The 23188-nt window shown below is 38.6% G+C and overlaps 1 pseudogene; it reads left to right on the top strand.

Annotated features, from left to right (window-relative positions):
• Positions 1–1258: 1258 nt before the first annotated feature.
• On the top strand, positions 1259–14130 carry LOC136335475 (DEP domain-containing protein 1A pseudogene; annotated as a pseudogene).
• Positions 14131–23188: the final 9058 nt, after the last annotated feature.

Here is a 23188-nt window from a genome sequence, read left to right as displayed (position 1 = left end):
AAAGTTGGCCCGGGCACTGGGGATGGCTCTATGGCCTCTGCCTCAGGCGCTAGAATGGCTCTGGTTGCAACAGAGCAACGCCCCAGATGGGCAGAGCACCACCCCCTGGTGGGCGTGCCGGGTGGATCCCGGTGGGCACATGCCGGAGTCTGTCTGACTGCCTTCCCGTCAAAAAAAAAAAAAAAAAATTGTACTTAGAAACCCAGTATGTAAGTAGATGAAGCTGCTTAGGTTGAATTGAGGGCAGGAGATGGGTCAACTGCTCAATTTAACCCTTGCTGCCCACAGCAGACCTGCAGGGCTCAGCCTTCCACAGGTCTATGTGAAGACTGCAGCTCTGGGTCATTCCTGTGCAAAGCTTAGACCCTACAGATTCGCTGCCAAGGTGTTCTTGGCTTGACACTCTGGTTGCCTGGGGGCGGGGGCGGTGGGCAGGAGGGTTAGATGCTCTTCTGGGGTTGATGGGCCTTTCAGTTTCCATATATTTCATCTTTTCTTAGAGCCTACGTTACCCCAGTCTAAAGCAGAGATTATTAAACGAGGGCTCAAATGTTCCCTAAAAAATATATGTCCATAGCTTTAATTAGTGCACAATTTAATGCAATTTCTTTTTTTTTCCTTCATAAATAAAATTTTTGAAGATCTCAGCAATTTCCAGTTCAGCAATATAACAGAAATCTTTGCATTTAAATAGTTAAATAACAGAAGTATTAAATATTTAATTTAATATTTAGGCAAAATATTAATTTAGGAAATAATATTAAAATAATATTTAGGAAAAAAGGCAAAAGCAATTTGAGTAGAAATTTTGTTATTGCTTTTAAGTTTGATTTTAATATATCCATATTTTTTAAACATCTGATTATCACTTTCTTTCTCAAATTTAAATTGTACTATTGTCTTACATTAGTATTTTAATATCACCTTTATGAGATAATTACATACACATAAAACTGACACTAAAAGTAAATAGTAATGGTACTGATTTCTTATAAAGATGGAGTTCCCCCCCCCATTATTAATGTAATGCAGTATGCCATAAATATATTATTGAATAGTCATGTTTAAAATTTTGGTAATTTCACCTATTTTAAATTTCAGTGGTTAACTTATTTTACATATACTAGAAAAATTTCCTTCAAATGAAATTCCACAATAGATACATCCTTTAAAAAAGTCTGAACTGTGGCCGGAATGTGATCTTCCTCTGTCCTGTGCTGCACCTGGCGCTGACAGCCCTCCAGGCCCGGTGGGCGGCATGGAGAATAGGAGGGTGCCTCCTGTGCCTATCGGGCCACCAAGCTGTGGAATGAAGTTAGGACATCTTTTCGAGCAGGAATGCCTTTATAAAAACACGGGCAACACTTTAAAAAATATGACAATTGTTTTACAGCAGGGGAAGCAGTGGATTGGCTTTATGATCTACTAAGAAATAATGGTAATTCTGGTCCTGATGTTACAAGGCAAGAGACTATCCAGCTATTAAGGAAATTTCTCAAGAATCATGTAATTGAAGCTATCAAAGGCAGATGGGGATCAGAAAATCTTTATAACAACAGTCAGCTATTCCAATTTCCAGCCAATTCTCCACTTAAAACTCCCCCACAAAGGCATCCAGAATTGAGAAAAAACAGCATAAAGAACATTTTCCAAAGATAAAGACAGTATTTTTAAATTACAAAACTTATAGAACTAAAAAGTATGGATTATAATTCTCTTGGGAAAATACAGAAAGCATGAACTGTGAAATAATCAATGAAGATCAAGAGAACTCAGTTGATAATAGAGAAATAAGCCAGAAAGATGTTGAAGAAGTTTGAAGATATATTATTCTGATCTCCCTACAAACCATTTTAGGTGTGTCATCCCTAGAAGAAATCATAAATCTGAAACAAGTAATTCCTCAGTATATAATGTACAACATGATGAATATAAGTAAACAAGAAGTATTTATACTATAAGACAAATCAGATGATCTTCCTCATTGGGTATTATCAGCCATGAAGTGCCTAGCAAATTGGCCAAGAAATGATGATTTGAATAATCCAATTTATGGTGGTTTTGAACAAGATGTATTCAGAACAATTGCAGATTATTTTCTAGATCTCCCTGAACCTCTACTTACCTTTAAATATTATGAATTATTTGTGAACATTTTGGTTGTTTGTGGCTGCATCACAGTTTCAGATAGACCCAGTGGCATACATAGAATCCAAGATGATCCACAGTCTTCAAAAGCCTTCACTTAAACAGTTTGAATTCCTTCAAATCAACTGAGCGTCTACTTCTCAGTCTGCTTCATAAAGACAAAAACAAAGAAGAATCAGATACTACAGAGAGATTGCAGATAAATGATCACAGATTTAAAGAAAATTGTGTTAAAAAATGCAGCTAGTTGATTTAAAAAACAGAAGAGCCAGTGCTAATGACATAATAGGAGGAAGCTGTCATAGTTTGATAGGCTTAAGTAGTTTGCATGTTCTACCCTCCAACGTCAAACCAAGGTGCTGTACTTCAGAAGGCATTGTAGACTTACCAGGCAGTTCAAGTAAAGAAGTCTCCAGTTCCTTTCATCAATTCATTCTGAACATAGAAGGACAAAATAATAAACAATTTTTAGATTCTGAGACCAAAGAGAAATCCATAATGAATCCTCATTCTAAGGAAAGTCTTCAAAAGCCACTGTGTGTTAGTTTTTTGTTTTGTTTTGTTTTGATTTTTTGCATTTTTCCGAAGCTGGAAACGGGGAGGCAGTCAGACAGATTCCTGCATGCGCCTGACCAGGATCCACCCGGCATGCCCACTAGGTAGCGATGCTCTGCCCCTCTGGGGCATAGCTCTGTTGCAACCAGAGTCATTCTAGCACCTGAGGCAGAGGCCACAGAGCCATCCTCAGCACCCGGGCCATCTTTGCTCCAATAGAGCCTTGGCTGCAGGAGGGGAAGAGAGAGACAGAGAGGAAGGAGAGGGGGAGGGGTGGAGAAGCAGATGGGCGCTTCTCCTGTGTGCCCTGGCCTGGAATCGAACCCAGGACTCCTGCACGCCAGGCCGACGCTCTACCACTGTGTGTGTTAGTTTTTAAGAGAACCTCTGGGATGACGTCAGAGTAATGGCGGGGTAGGAAGCGATACCGATAAATCTCCCCCAAAACTCAACAAGATCTTCAACCAGAAACAGAAAAACCTATCCTTGGAGCCTCCAGATGTTTCGCAATACACCCGAAGGTATGATCGAGCGAAAAATTGGCTAAATATATAACCAAACCCCGAAGGAAATAGGGAGTAAGAAATGCTCCACCTTCCTCGCTAACCTAAACAGGGCGGCTTTCACTGGAAACTGAGAATATAGAAACTAAGGCGGGCAAAGGGGTTGAATAGATCCAGGCCGCAGCACAAATGGCTGAACCAGGCTGTGGCACAGGGATCCAAGCCGAGGAAGAACTGTTCCTGTGACAACCCAGGCAATATAGCTAACACTCGCGCCAAACCCAGATAAAGAAAGACAAGCGGGGCAGCCATTTTACCCGATCTCCTGGTCGGCATGCGCAGATAGTGGGCGAGAGATTCCTTCCAAAGCCCCGGGAGTGTGCGCCCGTGTTGTCCCACAGAGATGCAGAGTCAGAGGCCTTTGTGTGGGCCGAAAGTGGAATCTCTGGGCCGCCCCAGCGCCCTGGGGGAGCCGTGCATGGGGAGGGAGCGAGAACTAATTCCAACGCTGGAACTTTTCCGTGCGGAAGGGGGTTTCACTCAGAGGGTGAGGCCGCTGGTCTGATATCCTGGTCTGCGGGTGCAGATAGTGAGCGAGAGATTCCTCTAAGTGCCTCAGCAGTGCCTGTCCGTGTTATCCCACAGAGGGGCAGAGTCAGGGGCCTTTGTGTGGGCCAAAAAGTGGAATCTCGGACCGCCCCAGCGCCCTGAGGGAGCCACACATGGGAAGGGAGCGAGAACTAATTCCAACACTGGAACTTGTCCATGCGGGAGGGGTTTCACTCAGAGGGTGAGGCAGCTGGTCTGATATCCTGGTCGGCGCGCACGGAGAGTGGTCAAGAGACTCCTCCCAGCACCTCAGGAGTGGGAGCCCATGTTATCCCACAGAGGGGCAGAGTCAGGGGCCTTTGTGTGGGCCAAAAGCGGAAACTCAGGCTGCCCAAGCGCCTTGAAAAAGCCACACACGGGGACGGAGCGAGAGCCAATTCCAATGCTAGAACTTTTCAGTGTGGGTGGGGGGTTTCACTCAGTAAGCGAGACTTCCGGCCTGACATCCTGGTCTGCGCGTGCAGATAGTGAGCGAGAGTTTACTCCAAGCGCCCCGGGAGTGGGTGCCCGCCCATGTTACCGGACAGAGTGGCAGAGCCAGAGGTCTTTGAGTGGGGGGAAGCCCCGCCTGATTATGCTAGCAGCTCTGACTGACTGAGCCTTACCCAGAGCCCTGTGCTGAGTGGAAATAGAGTGGGGAGTTGCCAGCTCTTTGAGCCTCTTACTATCCAGGCAGAGGCAGCAGCAAACCCATAGCTGGATTATCAGGCTACTAATTGAGAAAGGAAAGACTAGAAGAAAGGCTCCAGGAACACGGACTCTCTCACTGTCGGAGCCTATAAATGCTAATGAGCCTCGACTGCCAACAAGACTGAAGCACAATACATGACATCGCCATAGGGACTTATCAACTGCAAACCTCTACCTGAGCGTGCCAAAGGGGCAGAACCCGGGGTACAGAGTCACCGACCAGGAAGAGGGAGAGAAAAGAAAAAGCAAGAAGATAACCTCTCAAAATCAAGAATAATCCGCAGACTTTATAACCTATCCCATTTTATTATATTTGTTCATTTCTTTCTCTTATCTTCATCCTTGATTTTTTTTCCTCCAATTTGGTCGTTTAACTCTCTACCAGTCTTACTCTCTCCTCTCCTTGAACTACACTACCCATAAGTGTTACATCTCCCATTATCTTTTCCTTCCTCTTCCTTTCTCTCTATGAGGGTTGCACTCCAAAACCCTTAACTCTCTCTCTCTCTCCTCTTTTTTCTTTTTTCTTCTTTTAGTGGTTCCCTCTTTTTTTTCTCTCTCTCTCTTTCTTTTCTCCCTCTATATTAGTTTCTTCCTTTCTCCTTTACATCTCCTCTCATTCAAACCTCAATAACTAACAAATTATCTTATCTGGGACTCAAACTTATGTTTGTGGCATTTTGGAGGGATTTTACCTCACCTTTTTAACTCACTGGCAGTGCTTCCATCCCTGGCTCTCCATTTTATCAAGCTCTTGTTCCACTAAAAACAATAGTAATTTTTTAATTTGTCCCCCCATTTTCCTGTTTCCCTCTTATTCCTCTCATCATAACTCTTAGTCAACCAACACCTAAATGCAAATCATTTTATTCTTGATCCAAATTTTTTCATTATTTGCTTTTTGTGGGTCCATACTCCCCCTTTTTTATTTTTTTATTTTTATTTATTTATTTTTCTTGCCCCTTTATTACTTTTCCCCAATTCAGGCCCTCCATTACAGGCATTGTTTGTTCTATTAAATACAATATAATTCATAGTTCACCACAAGATTTTCTCAAGAGGGGAGAGGAGAGGAGAGGAAAAAAGGAGGGGGGGGATAATTTCCTTTATTTTTAATTTTTATTTTATTTTAATTTTCTTTATTTCATTATTAATTTTTAAAAAACACAACTTTTTTGATTTTTGTTTTTTAACTTTTTATTCTTTATTAAATCTCATTAATACTATCAACAAAACCACCCTCAGATGCCAGTAAGGAAGAGAAAATTGAATATCATGGATACAAAAGAAAGAGAGGTAACACAGATAGATGAGGAAAAATCTATGGAGAAAAAATTTAATATATTGGAAACCTTGGAGCTAAATGACAGAGAATTCAAGATAGAAATCCTAAAAATACTCAGATATATACAAGAAAACACAGAGAGGCAATTTAGGGAGCTCAGAAAACAACTCAATGAACACAAAGAATATATGTCCAAGGAAATTGAAACTATAAAAACAAATCAAACAGAGATGAAAAACTCAATTCACGAGCTGAAAAACGAAGTAACAAGCTTAGTTAATAGAACAGGCCAGATAGAAGAGAGGATTAGTGAAATAGAAGATAAGCAACATGAGGCACAACAGAGAGAAGAAGAAAGAGACTAAAAAATTTTAAAAAATGAGATAGGCCTACAAGAATTATCTGACTCCATCAGAAAGAATAACATAAAAATAATAGGTATATCAGAGGGAGAAGAGAGAGAAAATGGAATGGAGAACATACTCAAACAAATAATAGATGAGAACTTCCCAAGCCTGTGGAAAGAACTAAAGCCTCAAATTCATGAAACAAACAGAACTCTGAGTTTTCTTAACCCCAACAAACCTACTCCAAGGCACATCATAATGAAATTGGCACAAACCAATGGCAAAGAAAAAATTCTCAAGGCAGCCAGGGAAAAGAAGAATACAACATATAAAGGAAGGCCCATTAGATTATCATCAGATTTTTCAGCAGAAACTCTACAAGCTAGAAGAGAGTGGACCCCAATATTTAAAGTTCTGAAAGAGAAGAACTTTCAGCCACGAATACTATACCCATCAAAGCTATCCTTCAAATATGAAGGAGAAATAAAAACATTCACAGATACAGAAAAGATGAAGGAATTTATCATCAGAAAACCCCCACTCCAGGAATTACTAAAGGGGGTTCTCCAATCAGATACAAAGAACAAAAAAAAAATAAAGCCACAAGTAAAAGCTCCAAGAAGAACACAATAAAACCAAATTTAAACTGTGACAACAACAAAAAGAAAGGGGGGAGAGGATGGAGATTAACAGTAGGAAAGGATGATGGAGTGCAAAAGTACTCACAAAATAGTGCGCTACAATGAACAAGGTAGGAACCCTTTTCATTACTTAAAGGTAACCACCATTGAAAAAACCACCACAGAAGCACATGAGACAAAAAAGATAGCAACAGAGGAAAGATGTATGGAATACAACCAAATAAAAACAAAAGATAGAAAAACGAAAGAGAAGGATCAAACAAGACACAAAACTAACAGAAAGCAAGATAAAAAATGGCAATAGGGAACTCACAAGTGTCAATACTTACACTAAATGTAAACGGATTAAACTCACCAATAAAAAGGCACAGAGTAGCAGAATGGATTAAAAAAGAAAATCCAACTGTATGCTGCCTACAGGAAACTCATCTAAGTAACAAGGATAAAAACAAATTCAAAGTGAAAGGCTGGAAAACAATACTCCAAGCAAATAACATCCCAAAAAAAGGAGGCATAGCAAAACTCAAATCTGATAACGCTGACTACAAGACAACAAAAATACTCAGAGACAAAAATGGCCATTTCATAATGGCTAAGGGGACACTGAATCAAGAAGACATAACAATTCTTAATATATATGTACCAAACCAAGAAGCACCAAAATATATAAGACAGCTACTTATTGACCTTAAAACAAAAACTGACAAAAATACAATCATACTTGGAGACCTCAATACACCGCTGACGGCTCTAGATCGGTCATCCAAACAGAGAATCAACAAAGATATACTGGCCTTAAACCAAACACTAGAGCACCTGGATATGATAGACATCTACAGGACATTTCATCCCAGTGATTGAGTATACATTTTTCTCCAGTGTACATGGATCATTCTCCAGTGTACATGGATCATTGACCATATGTTAGGCCACAAAAACAACATCAGCAAATTCAGAAAAATCGAAGTTGTACCAAGCATATTTTCTGATCATAAAGCCTTGAAACTAGAATTCAACTGCAAAAAAGAGGAAAAAAAATCCCACAAAAATGTGGAAACTAAACAACATACTTTTAAAAAATGAATGGGTCAAAGAAGAAATAAGTGCAGAGATCAAAAGATATATACAGACTAATGAAAATGACAATACGACATATCAGAATCTATGGGATGCAGCAAAAGCAGTGATAAGAGGGAAGTTCATATCACTTCAGGCATATATGAACAAACAAGAGAGAGCCCAAGCGAACCACTTAACTTCACACCTTAAGGAACTAGAAAAAGAAGAACAAAGACAACCCAAAACCAGCCAAAGAAAGGAGATAATAAAAATCAGAGCAGAAATAAATGAAATAGAGAACAGTAAAACTATAGAATAAATTAATAGAACAAAGAGCTGGTTCTTTGAAAAGATCAACAAAATTGACAAACCCTTGGCAAGACTTACCAAGGAAAAAAGAGAAAGAACTCATATAAACAAAATCCAAAATGAAAGAGGAAAAATCACCACAGACACCATAGATATACAAAGAATTATTGTAGAATACTATGAAAAACTTTATGCCACTAAATTCAACAATCTAGAAGAAATGGATAAATTCCTAGAACAATACAACCTTCCTAGACTGAGTCAAGAAGAAGCAGAAAGCCTAAACAGAACTATTAGTAGAGAAGAAATAGAAAAAAAAATTAAAAACCTCCCCCAAAATAAAAGTTCAGGCCCTGACGGCTATACCAGCGAATTTTATCAAACATTCAAAGAAGACTTGGTTCCTATTCTACTCAAAGTCTTCCAAAAAATTGAAGAAGAAGCAATAGTTCCAAACACATTTTATGAGGCCAACATAACCCTCATACCAAAACCAGGCAAGGATGGCACAAAAAAAGAAAACTATAGACCAATATCTCTAATGAATACAGATGCTAAAATACTAAACAAAATACTAGCAAATTGAATACAACAACATATTAAAAAAATAATACATCATGACCAAGTGGGATTCATCCCAGAATCTCAAGAATGGTTCAACATACGTAAAATGGTTAACGTAATACACCATATCAACAAAACAAAGAACAAAAACCACATGATCTTATCAATAGATGCAGAAAAGGCTTTTGATAAAATACAACACAATTTTATGTTTAAGACTCTCAACAAAATGGCTATAGAAGGAAAATATCTCAACATGATAAAGGCCATATATGATAAACCATCAGCTAACATCATATTAAATGGCACAAAACTGAAGGCTTTCCCCCTTAAATCAGGAACAAGACAGGGATGTCCACTCTCTCCACTCTTATTTAATGTGGTACTAGAGATTCTAGCCATAGCAATCAGACAAGACAAAGAAATAAAAGGCATCCATATTGGAAAAGAAGAAGTAAAGGTATCACTTTTTGCAGATGATATGATTCTATACATCGAAAACCCCAAAGAATCCACAAAAAGACTACTAGAAACAATAAGCCAATACAGTAAGGTCGCAGGATACAAAATTAACATACAGAAGTCAATAGCCTTTCTATATGCCAACAATGAAACAACTGAGAACGAACTCAAAAGAATAATCCCCTTCACAATTGCAACAAAAAAAAATAAAATACTTAGGAATAAACATAACAAAGAATGTAAAGGACTTATATAATGAAAACTATAAACCATTGTTTAGAGAAATCGAAAAGGATATAATGAGATGGAAGAATATTCCTTGTTCTTGGTTAGGAAGAATAAATATAATCAAGATGGCTATATTACCCAAAGCAATATACAAATTTAATGCAATTCCCATCAAAATTCCAATGACATTTTTTAAATAAATAGATAAAAAATTCATCAGATTTATATGGAACTAATAAAAAACCCCGAATAGCCAAAACAATCCTAAAGAAAAAGAACGAAGCTGGGGGCATTACAATACCTGACTTCAAACTCTATTATAGGGCCACGACAATCAAAACAGCATGGTATTGGCAGAAAAGTAGACACTCAGACCAATGGAACAGAATAGAAAGTCCAGAAATAAAATCACATATATATAGTCAAATAATTTTTGATAAAGGGGCCAAGAACACACAATGGAGAAAAGAAAGCCTCTTCAATAAATGGTGCTGGGAAAACTGGAAAGCCACATGCAGAAGAATGAAACTGGACTACAGTTTGTCCCCCTGGACTAAAATTAACTCAAAATGGATCAAAGATCTAAACATAAGACCTGAAACAATTAAGTACATAGAAGAAGACATAGGTACTAAACTCATGGACCTGGGTTTTAAAGAGCATTTTATGAATTTGACTCCAATGGCAAGAGAAGTGAAGGCAAAAATTAATGAATGGGACTACATCAGACTAAGAAGTTTTTGCTCAGCAAGAGAAACTGATAACAAAATAAACAGAAAGCCAACTAAATGGGAAATGATATTTTCAAACAACAGCTCAGATAAGGGCCTAATATCCAAAATATACAAAGAACTCATAAAACTCAACAACAAACAAACAATCCAATAAAAAAATGGGAAGAGGATATGAACAGACACTTCTCCCAGGAAGAAATACAAATGGCCAACAGATATATGAAAAGATGCTCATCTTCTTTAGCTATTAGAGAAATGCAAATCAAAACTGCAATGAGATACCACCTCACACCTGTTCGAATAGCTATTATTAGCAAGACAGGTAATAAATAGCATATGTTGGAGAGGCTGTGGAGAAAAAGGAACCCTCATCCACTGTTGGTGGGAATGTAAAGTAGTACAACCATTATGGAAGAAAGTATGGTGGTTCCTCAAAAAACTGAAAATAGAACTACCTTATGACCCAGCAATCCCTCTACTGGGTATATACCCCCAAAACTCAGAAACATTGATACGTAAAGACACATGCAGCCCCATGTTCATTGCAGCATTGTTCACAGTGGCCAGGACATGGAAACAACCAAAAAGCCCATCAATAGATGACTGGATAAAGAAGATGTGGCACATATACACTATGGAATACTACTCAGCCATAAGAAATCATGACATCAGATCATTTACAGCAAAATGTTTGGTCTTGATAACATTATACGAAGTGAAATAAGTAAATCAGAAAAAAATCAGGAACAGCATTATTCCATACGTAGGGGGGACATAAAAATGAAACTAAGAGACATTGATAAGAGTGTGTTGGTTACGGGGGGAGGGGGGAAAGGGAGAGGGAAAGGGGGAGGGGGAGGGGCACAAAGAAAACTAGATAGAAGGTGACAGAGGACAATCTGACTTTGGGTGATGGGTATGCAACATAATTGAAAGACAAGATAACCTGGACTTGTTGATCTTTGAATATATATATCCTGATTTTTTGATGTCGCCCCATTAAAAAAATAAAATTATTAAAAAAAAATGTTCCTGACAATACTGTAGCTGTCGAACAGAGAAAATCATGTCACTTTTTTTTATATAGTACTAAAATCTAACTTGTGATCTAAGATTTGGTTTCTTTTTTTGTTTGTTTACTTGCTATTTTTAAAATTTTATTTAAAAAATTAAATTTAATGGGGTGACATTGATCAATAAGAGCACACAGGTTTCAGGTAAACATTTCTATAGCATTTGAACTGTTGATTGTGTTGTTTGCCCATCACCCAAAGTCAAATCGTTTCTTACAGTGAAGGAAATCTCTGGAGAGAATTTAGCCAAGGTCTCTCTAACAGGCAATAGCCTCTTCCTCTTTGTATATCTTACACACCTTACTTTATCATAACTCATATATACCTCCATAGGCATATTTATTTTTGATGTCAGAAATCTGTGATACTTTAGTGCATTACAGGCACCATAACTTACTCATTATTGTACTTTATGTAGCAATAATTGGATTGTTTTGCACATAGCAGGTTCTAGCACATTTATTGATTGAATAAGTATTATCTATGGGAAGATATGTTCATCCAAAGGCAGTGCAGGGGAGTAGTTAGGAGTATAGACTATAGAATTAGACCACTGCTTGGTTTGGATCTTGGTTTCACCACCTTCTGTTTGCAACCCCCACAAAGACTTAGTTACAAAACCTCTTCTAAGCCTCACAGTCTAATGAGAAATAAAAGGCACAATGTAAGTAAGTTCTAGAATAGTGCCTGCCCACAGTCAGTGCCTCATGCATGTTAGTTTTGTTCTGCATTTTCCACTGTAAACCCTGTCTCTAGCTAAACAAGTAACATTGATGGAACTTTATAAAAATCTGGGATTTTAACCTTCTTCTAGATTTCCATGGTTGCAATATAACACTTTGGCACACATAGTTTTTATCCTCACATTAATATTTCAGTAGGACAGTTGTTGTTATATCTGTGTGTTCCTTTGATTCTCATTTACTTATGTAAGTTTTCATTTGGTATGGGATGGAGTTCCAGAAGAATTAAAAAATATTTATTATTTAGATATTCTGATAATATTTTAGTAACTGCTTTTAATTAAAGTATCAAAATCTTGTCGCTAATACATATTGATAAATACCAGAGAGATCCTGCTGGCGCACAGTATTATGCTCTTGTCAAGGAATAGAGACTGTCCAAATACAACCTTGTCAATCATTTCCTTTTCATGTGTTCTTGAAGAAGCTATGCACACAGGAACAATGATAAATGAAATAGCATGAGTTGAGCCTTCTGGTCAGCTGTGTCAGAGTATCTGCCTCAGGTTCATGGCCCATACAGTCTTTACCTTATTGCATAAGACTTGAACAACTTCTCACTTAGCTGTGTAATCCATATCAGTGACAACACCTGAGGGACAAAGCCTTCAAAGAGGATAGGACAAAATAGCAAGACATTGAAGGATCTGGCTCTGTTTTCCAACCCATTTTCAGGAAACCTGCTGTTTTCTGTCAACTATTAAACAGTAAAACAGTGTCCTAGACCTGACCAACCAGATTAGTTTTTCCTCTTCTGAGGGTAAGTGGGCAAGGAAGAGAGATAAGAAGAGAAGAAAGGCATCTTTGGGTTAAAAAGTAAAATAAAAAGCCCATAATTTTCTTTCCAGTAGAGGCTAAAACAGGTGTTCTTTTGAAGAGATTAATACTGTTTCTAGATATAAAGTAGTCTAATACATTAATGTTTGCATCATTACTGATATACAGAGTGAGGCAAAAGTAGGTTTATAGTTGTTCATTTGGAAAATGATACAATAATTAATTAATAATAATATGAAAATAAACTTGTGTTTCTGCTACTTACAAGTGTAAACCTACTTTTACTCTACCTGTATAATGGCAAAACAAGTGCATGCTCTCTAAAGAAATTATAAAGAACTAAACTCTATTTTTTATTTCTAATATCTAAATACTCTTAAAATTAGCATTACTCATTTATATATTTTTTGCTATTAATATGTATAATTGTAAAGTTCTCTGTTGACAGAAAATACCCCAATAATCTTGTTATTTGTAAATAATATTTCATACTTTTAAACATATCTTGCATCTTCTAAAATATAAATTTTTATGTCTTATTTAAGAACTTTAATAAAAAATTTTGCAAAAAAAAAAAAAAGAGAACCTCTACTATGATTGTTCAAGACCAAGAGGAGTTATATAACAGGAAAAGCAAGTCAAAACCACTTTGTAGATCTCAGAGTTTACATTTAAGAAGTAGTACAAGGAAGAATAGTTACATCAATATGCCAGTGGCTGAAATTATCATGAAACCCAATCTTGGACAAAGCACCACAAGTGTGCAAACGGCTATGGAAGGTGAACTCGAAGAGTCTAGAACCACAATCAATAAGAGACTCTGCAAAAGTACAATAGAACTTTCAGGAAATTCTTTACCTTCAGCTTCTTCTGTGTTGACTGGCACACAGAGTTTGCTGCAACCTCATTTATAGAGGGCTGCCATCAATGCTCTCCAGTTATGCTGTTTGTTACTTCCCGCAGCAAATCATAGAAAGCTGCAACTTTTAATGGTATGATTTCTTGAATGAGTCAAAATGTTGATGTGCCCCAACTTCATAATGCAATGGGTACAAGATCATTGATGATACATACTTTTTCTCGGTGTGCTATGCTGTGCTGAAGAGATGGATCTTGATGAGCTTCTTGTTGCAAGATTAGTTTCTTTCTTAATGGATCATCAGGAAATTCTTCAAGTACCCCCTTACTTACAGAGTAAAATGAAGAAACATCTTGACTACTTAAAAAAGAGCCATATATTTAAAAAAAAGGAGGGGCCATATAAAAAATCCTGGAGGTGGACCTATTGCTCCTTTGCCAATGTATTCATACTGTAAGCACAGGAGTTTGATGAACAAAATGCTTCTACCTCTTAAGATGCAATTGCAGAACTTTTAGAGAATATTATTAAAAACAGATTCTAAAAGAGAAAAGGAAAAAACAAAAATAGTTTCAGAAAACCAAAGTTTCATAGTATAGTATACTAACTTAATATTAAATTATATTATACTTGTGGAACTTTAGTGAATGAAGCCATATGTAAGAATCCAGCTACTAAAAAGGAAGTCTGTTTATTAATTAGTGGGGTTTTTTTTTGTATTTTTCTGAAGTTGGAAACGAGGAGGCAGTCAAACAGACTCCTGCATGCGCCCGACTGGGATCCACCCGGCATGCCCACCAGGGGATGATGCTCTGCCCATCTGGGGCGTTGCTCTGTTGCAACCAGAGCCATTCTAGCACCTGAGGCAGAGGCCACAGAGCCATCCTCAGCTCCCGGGCCAACCCTGCTCCAATGGAGCCTTGGCTGCGGGAGGGGAAGAGAGAGACAGAGAGGAAGGAGAGGGGGAGGGGTGGAGAAGCAGATGGGCGCTTCTCCTGTGTGCCCTGGCCGGGAATTGAACCTGGGACTCCCGCACGCCAGGCTGATGCTCTACCACTGAGCCAACCGGCCAGGGCCTATTAATTAGTTTTTTAAAATAAAACTCATAATATAAGGAGGTGCCAAAATAGTTTTTTATCAATGTGAAACTGCTAAAAATTAGTGGAAACCAACTGAGAAAAAATAAGAGTAGGTGATACCAGATATTTATTCAGAAACAAGCTTTTCTTTTTTATACAGCCATCTGGAAAAGCTATCATAGTATGTGCTACAATTGTATTTACTTGAATTTTGAAAACTGACAGGAGTTCAGCAAGATTAAACTGTAATTCTGTTTTAAAAAATACTTATCAGCCTTACTAGGCGGTGGCACAGTGGATAGAGCATCGAACTGGGACACGGAGGACCCAGGGTCGAGACCCCGAGGTCACCAGCTTGAGCGCAGGCTCATCTGGTTTGAGCAAAGCTCACCAGCTTGGACCCAAGGTCGCTGGCTTGAGCAAGGGGTTACTCGGTCTGCTGGAGGCCTGCAGTCAAGGCACATATGAGTAAACAATCAATGAAGAACTAAGGTGTCACAATGAAAAACTGATGATTGATGCTTCTCATCTCTCTCCGTTCCTGTCTGTCTGTCCCTATCTATCCCTCTCTCTGACTATCTCTCTGTCTCTGTAAAAAAAACAAAACAACTTATCAGCCTAATCAGGTGGTGGCACAGTGAATAGAGCATTGGTCTGGGACACAGAGGATCCAGGTTCTAAACCCCAAGGTTGCTGGGTTGAGCACGGGCTCACCAGCTTGAGTGCGGGGTCTCTGGCTTGAGAGTGGGATCATAGACATGATCCCTGTTCGCTGGCTTGAGCCTAAGGTCACTGGCTTGAGCAAGGGGTCACTCATTCTGCTGTAGCCAAGCACATACTGTATATGAGAAAGCAATCAGTGAACAACTAAGGAGACTAAGGAGCCACACAAAGAATTGATGCTTCTCATCTTAAGCCCTTCTTGTTTGTCTATCTCTATCTGTCCCTCTGCCTCTGTAACACACACACACACACACACACACACACACACACACACACACACACAATATGTGTCAGCATGTGTGCTTATAGATATTAGCTGAAAAAATTGTTTGTTTGGGGTTACTTTTGTTTCTAAGTGTAAGAATGTGGAACTATTTAAATACTCAATGAATTCTCAACTGCTAAATATTGTTACATATTGTTTCTACTTTTGATCTATTTATATATGTATGTGTTTTTAAGATATGTATATATAAGACTTTAGTTTGCCTAAAAGATAGCAACTATTAAGAGCCTTTCATTATTCCAGGTATGGAGAGATAATGATGACTAACACAAAAGTTCCTTCCTTAAAGTATTTATTTTCTAACAGATACTTAAGAAATCATGTCACTGGGATTCCTTCAGCTGAAGACTGACCTTTTTTGATTATGGAACATTTCTCTAAGCTAGTATTTTTCAAACTTGCATATTAAAAGAACATGTGGAGTTTTAAAATACTACATGCTAAGGCTCTTTTACCAATTAAATCCAAAATTTGAGGGATGGTATATAGCAGTGATTTTCAACCTTTTTCATCTCATGGCACACATACACTAATTACTAAAATTCTGCAGCACACCAAAAAATATACTTTTTGCCAACCTGACAAAAGAAGAGATATAATTTTGATTCATTCATACCAGACAGTTATTGTTGTGTTGGCTGTTGTCATTTTTTACTTGACAATTTAAGGGAAGAGAGGTCAGTACCTCTGCCTAAATAGTCAGATATTGTATGTTTTAAAAATTATTGAGGCACACACCACACCAGTTAAAAATCATTGGCATATAAGCATCAGTATTTTTCAGACTTTCTACCTGATTCCAGCATTCAGCTAACTTTGAGAATCAATGCGCAAAACACTTTTTACAATGTCAAGCTGGTGGCACTCTGGCTTTTTTTGTTAGAAGAAAATACCAGTGTAAATGCTTCTCATCTTAATACAAGGCTCTCCAAATTTAGGTTAGATTGACTTGGCACAAACCTGAAGTAGTTTTTCTTTCCTATTTTTACCCTACAACTGTTTAATATCCATTTCTTAAATGTAAAAATATGCACAATGCCCTATTGTTCGTGACTTCTCTGATTTCTCAATGTAATGTAATGTCATACTATAAAATGATAATGTTTCATTGAAAATTACTAATTTTAATTTAAAATTTTGACAGAAAGTGATCACTACCTTTTGCCTAGAAAACTTAGTTATAAAAGTATTGGACCAAATTAGAATTCTCTCCAAGTTGTTTGTATACTAAAACTTTCTGTTTAAAGGCGTATAATAATGTGCATTTTGTTGCATATTGAGAAAAAATTATGAGTTTTGTAACAATTTAATTTTGTTTTGTATTTATTGACATTAAATATATAAAGACAAAAAAAGTAATGATGATTTTGTAATGTTATCTTTTTTGTAATGTGAACAGGGGTCTAGATTTTGTTGCTTTCTAGGTTCCAGCTGATCTCACATTTATTTTAAAACTTCTGAAAGTTTGGTCCTCTGTGTACTGGGTGGTATTAGATAAGGCACTTGCTCTATAGAAAAAGGCAGGTCTCATTCTTGGACTGATAAAGACATAACTAATATGCCTGACCTGTGGTGGTGCAGTGGATAAAGCGTCGACCTGGAAATGCTGAGGTCGCTGGTTTGAAACCCTGGGCTTGCCTGGTCAAGGCACATATGGGAGTTGATGCTTCCAGCTCCTCCCCCATCTCTCTCTCCTCTCTCTCCCCCCCCCCCTCTAAAATGAATAAAAAAAAAAAGATGAAAAAATAAAAAAGACATAACTAATAGAAATGCCTCTCACCTCTAAAACACCCCCTTGGCCAGTCTGTAGCAAAGTCAGCTCAGCTATATTTAAGGCTTCTGACCCCAGGGAAGCAGGGCTAGGCGGTGACTACCCTCCATCCTGATCCCATTAGCCCACCTGAGCATCTCCGCCGCCTAACAACGTGTATAATAGTTTATGCCCCGTTTATCTCTTATTTTGTGTTCATGATAAAATTATGACAGAATTAAAAGAACAGATTGAGATGAGATTCTAAACATCTCGCCCCTTCACGGAGCCCTTAATAATCTGTTTATTTTTAATGACTACTCATAATGTATAAATGCAGCACAGCGTGCTCTCTTGTTAGTGGATAGGGGAGAGAAGAGGCAGAAATCCATAGTTCAGGAATTTTAAAGGACAAAATTAGTGCAACAGGCAGCCTCCCTGTGGCTTCCTCGGGTGTGCCGGAGCCTTCTGTTCAGTGGAGCAGCAGTGCCCCCCCTAGTGGCTCCGCGGCCCGGTCTCCTGGAGCCGCCTCCGCATTCAGTCCCGCTGCACCGTCTGCCCGCTGTTGTCTCCTGCGTCTTTGAAAAAGAGAATCACCGGCTGGTGTCTCCTGCGTCTTTGAAAGAATCACCGTTAAATTCTGCGTCTCTTTGAAATCAGTTGTATTCAGGGCTTTTTGTTCCATGTTGCATAGCTTTCAATGAAAAAGGGGTCCCTGATGCTTGGAAACAGCGGGCAGTCGAAATTCTTCATTTCCTCTTGTTAGTTCCGGCTCTCTACAGATGAATTTTCTCCATGTTCTGCCCAAGAGAACACAAGTGCTGTCAGTTGTACAGAGGCATTGAAGGTGCAGGTTCAGGACAGGGCGCCTCTGAGGGTCGCCTCCTGGGAAACCCAGCTGTCTGTGAGCACACCTCTGTTTTTCTGTGCTCCAAAGCCCTGAAGCTGCAAGAGAACTAAGCAGTTCTTTTAACCTCTTAAAGTGATCTGAGTATAGCTGAGAGGCCCTGGGACCCTAGAAAATTCTTCAATTGAATTTAGCCCATTGAGTACTGAACCCCCTTGTCTCTGAGTGTGAAGTCTTGCACACAGCATAAGCTTAATATGTGTTGACTGAATAAAATAATGAATTGGTACTTGTGTGTATGTGACACCCCATCTCAACTCTGGTTTCATCGGGAAAATGCACTATTTCCCATGACATGCTCCCCCTTCAGAATCATTTGAATACTTGAAAATAGTTCCTGAAAAGACAAACACTGTTTAATAACCAAGTATTCCTGCTTTTCATTTCTTCTTGGGGGACACATGGAAGGCTGGGCTATTGGCATAGACCATGCCTACTCACAAACTGTCACATTGTTTGTTTGCTTCAATCTAGGATGCAGACCTCTAAGCAGCAGTGATGTGGAAACACTGAGTTCTTCCATTTTACAGAGAGCCTACCAATCTGACAAACTGATCGAACACTCAGATGTGCTGCCATTTGAGGGAGTGATGTCCAAGGAAGGGCTATGGCAGAGCCTCCGTCAGGGACGGACGGTGAGAGTATCAGAGAGTTACAGTGAATTGGGTGAACTCTCAGCCTCCCTCAGGGACGGTGAGAGTATCAGAGAGTTACAGGGAATTGGGTAAACTCTCAGGTCCCTGCCACCTCTGTTATAGGAGTCTGTGATTCTTACTCTAAATTTTGAAATAGTCTGGTCTTACGAGCCAATCATCTCAGCTTTTGTTTTAAAAAAAAAATTAGATGGGTGACTATGGATCAGTGCAACTAAACCATTGCCTCTGGCCCAGTCTACATCGAGGAAATTGTTCCTTTCTTGTGCTAGAATATCTCTGGCATGCTGTTCATCCCCTTTTATAATCCTTTCCTCTTCTATACTATCACCTGGATCTCAAACCATTGGCAGGCATCGCTTTTCCTAAGCAAGATCCCCTTGCCCTGGTTTGTCCCCTGGTTTGTCTCCAAGACCCCTCTTGCACACCTCTCCCTGTTGCTCTGGCATTTTCTTGATTTTCTGCTCTACTCTTATTGCTCCCTTGCTAAAGTGGACAAGAGTTGTGAGGCTAGAAAGAGTACCCGCTACTATCCAGTAAACTCTGTCACCAGGTCACAACACTCTCTGCATCTCCTGATACAGCTTTTGTTGGCAGATATTGCAGTTTGAGGTTGCTCTTTGAAAACCGGGAAGCAATCTGAACCAGAAAGCAAAGACCCTGGAGAGGCAGTGGACCAATTGGCTTAAGGAAATCGGGTCTCCTGGGTTAGAGGGAACTAATATCACAACCCCTACACACTGAAAGAGTCAACGTTAGGGAGTCCGGTTGAGATGGACCACTGAGATGGCTAAGGGTCCTTTGAAACAAAATTGTCCTAAAGCAGCAAGGGAATGAGGTTAGTGGACAAGTCTTTCACTGGCTCAGGGATGATGTGGTCTGGGTCTTTGAGGTGGTCCTAGCCCGCCTGGAAGTGGCCAAGTTGTGATCTGAAAGGGTTGGTCTCAAAGAGGTCTGAAGCTTTCTTCGTAGAGCAAAATGTTGGGGAGATTGTCTCCTTTCAAAGAGCTCCTGTAAAGTAACCAGCGCTGTGGCATAGATTGCTGGAACCTAAATCTGCCGCAGGTGTTCCTAAAGCCTAGCGTGTGACTGAGGTAGGAATAACACAGGTTTTTCCCATCATGCCAAGTTCCTAAACCATTATTAATCCCAGGGCCGAGTGGCATTTGTTTCTTTTAAACAACTGACACAATTTCAAAGAGCTGACACAGGATGTCTGGTGGAATTCCAGAAATCAGCAAGTGGGTGAGGATGTCTGGGGAGCAGGAATGATGGGGGTCTGCCTAACGCTTTCCAAATCCACACGGATAACCAGCAGTTTAACATGCTCTGCTTATGAATAATTGAGCTTGAGGGGGTCTGCCTATAACGAGACAAAACTTTCTCCAAAATTCTTTTGTGATCCCATATTCAGGGTGCCCTTTCAGTGCTTCTCCATTTTCTGTCTCACACCTGGTTGGCAACCAACAGTGCCACACGACCTCATCACTCTAAGTAATAGGGCCAGCGTTTATCTCATCACTTCCAGAAAACAATCATTGAGCATTTGTCACAAATTGTACACAAAGAATGGACTAAGGAAACACCTGTGACATAGTTTTATGCTTTTGCTCATTTCAGATATAAAGATACTAATTCTGTTTTGAGCGATTACTTCATGTCCAACAGTGCTAAGTCTTACCTAAGATAATTCCTTTTTAGCGTGCACTTTAGAATAACATGAAAATTACTTGGTTCTTAAAAAAAAAACAGCTTTACCTAATGATTTATTAGAGCAAGGAATAATTTGATACTATTCCTTTTGGGTAAGAAAAAAGTATATTTTAAATATATCACATACAGATGTCAGGTAAAATTAACCTACTTTCAGAAACCTTAATCATGCTCACTTCTAGTTTAATGGTCATTACATTTGTCTTGCAATAAATTTGAAATAAACAAAAAAAAACCCGATAATGAATAGAACTGGCTATAATTTAGGGAAAACCTGGCATCCCAGGTTAATAATAGAATTTATAAGAAGGGGATGAAAAATTAATACTGCTGTCAATAATATGATTTACATACATAGGACTTGGGCTCCAGGGTATTTTGAAATGATAAGATAACTGCCAAAGGGACTTGATAAAGGCATTTTTTCCCTTTTAAATGTATCTAAATATTATTCTAAAACATAATCCTAAATTTAATGTTGATTTTATTATAAATTTTAGTTTCAGTTAAATATTTATTGAGTGATGTCTCTATTTGCTTTGGTTAGTTGCAAGCAACAGAAACTAATTTAATCTAAAAATAAATTATTGAAAAATTTGGGATAGCTCATGGAATTGAAGGAAAAACTGAAATTCTATGTTGTGAGTTTTACAGTCAGTATGTAGCACCCCTTTCTTCCTCTCTAGAGTTTGGGAGCAGGTGATAAGTAGATAAAGGATTTATTTAAATGAGGATTAAAAATCACCTTTATCACAGTGGATTGAGCATCAGCCCAGGATGCCGAGGGCCTCAGTTCGAAACCCTGAGGTCATCGGCTACAGTGTGGGCTCACTGGCTTGAGCTTGATTTTGCCACTTTGAGTGTGGGATCATTGACATGATCCCAAAGTCTCTGGCTTGAGCCTAAGCGCACTAGCTTGAGCCAGGGGTCAATGGCTCAGTTTGAACTCCCTGGCCAAGGCACATATGAGAAGCAATCAATAAAACAACTAACATGAAGCAACTATGAGTTGACACTTCTCATCTCTCTCCTCTCTCTCTTCTTTCCTTTCTCTCTCTTAAAAAAAAAAAAAAATCACATTTATCAAGCCAGAATGGAATAGCATAAAATATCCAAAGTGATGAAAAGCAAGAACCTATAACAAGATTACTTTACCCAGTCAGGCTATAATTTAGAATTGAAGGACAGATAAAGAGCTTCCCAGACAAGAAAAAGCTAAAGGAGTTCATCACCATCAAACCAGTATTGTATAGAAATGTTAAAGGGACTTCTTTAAGAAGAAGAAGAAGAAAAAGAAGAAAAAGATTAAAAAAATATGACCAAGAAAATGGCAACACCTATATACCTATCAATAATTACTTTAAATGTAAGAATTATAGTGAGCCAACCAAAAGACACAGGGTTGCTTAATGAATAAGAAAACAAGACCCATCTTCTGCCTATAAGAGACCCACTTGAGTTCAAAAAACACACACAGACTGAAAATAAAGGCATGAATAAAAGGTATTTTTACAAAAATTGAAATGAAAAAAAGCTGGGATAACAATACCTATATCAGACAAAACAGACTTTAATCTAAGTTTATAAAACAAGACAAAGAAGGAACCAGCAATTCCACTTCCGTGTGTTTATTCAAAGAAACCCAAAACACTAATTGAGAAAGACATATGCAGCCCTGTAGTCACTGCAGTATTATAATAGACAAGATATAGAGGCAACTTAAGTGTCCATAGATAGACAACTGGATAAAAAAGATGTGGTAGGTATATACAATAGAATATTATTCAGCCATAAAAAGAATGAAATCTTGCCCTGGCCGGATGGCTCAGTTGGTTAGAGCATTGTTCTGAACTGTAGAGGTTGCTGGTTTGATGCCTAGCAGGGCACATACAGGAACAGATTGATGTTGCGCTCTCTTGCGCGCGCGCTCTCTCTCTCTCTCTCTCTCCCTTCCTTCCTCCCTCCCTCCCCCTTCCTCTCTACTTAAAATCAGTAAACAAAAATTAAAAAAAAAAGAAAATTGCCATTTGTGACAACATGAATGAAGCTAGAGGGTATTATGCTAAGTGAAATAAGTCAGACAAAGACAAAACTGTATATGATTTCACTTAAATGTAGAATCTAAAAAACAAAATAAGTGAACAAACAAAACAGAAACAAACTCACAGAGAACATTTTGAAGGTAGCCAGATGAGGGGGAATAGAGGGGATGAGTGAAAGAGGGGAAGAGATTAAGATGTGCAAATTGCCAGTTATAAAAACTGCAAGGGGATATAGTCTATAATATGTTAATAGATAAATATGCTGTCAGGTACTAGACTCATCAGGCGATCACTTCCTAAATTATATAAATGGCTAATCACTATGTTGTACATGTGAAACTAACATAATATTCAATGTGAACTGTAATTGAAAAGTAAAAAAATATTTTAAAAAATTATGTTTATGATTTAATAAAGCTGATTTGACAGTGTGGCTTTAAATCTGTGGC

Source organism: Saccopteryx bilineata, chromosome 4 (assembly GCF_036850765.1).
Source record: "Saccopteryx bilineata isolate mSacBil1 chromosome 4, mSacBil1_pri_phased_curated, whole genome shotgun sequence".
NCBI classification, from domain to species: Eukaryota; Metazoa; Chordata; class Mammalia; order Chiroptera; family Emballonuridae; genus Saccopteryx; species Saccopteryx bilineata.
The sequence above is the reverse complement of the archived record's forward strand: the minus strand, read 5'-3'. Positions and strand labels throughout refer to the sequence as shown.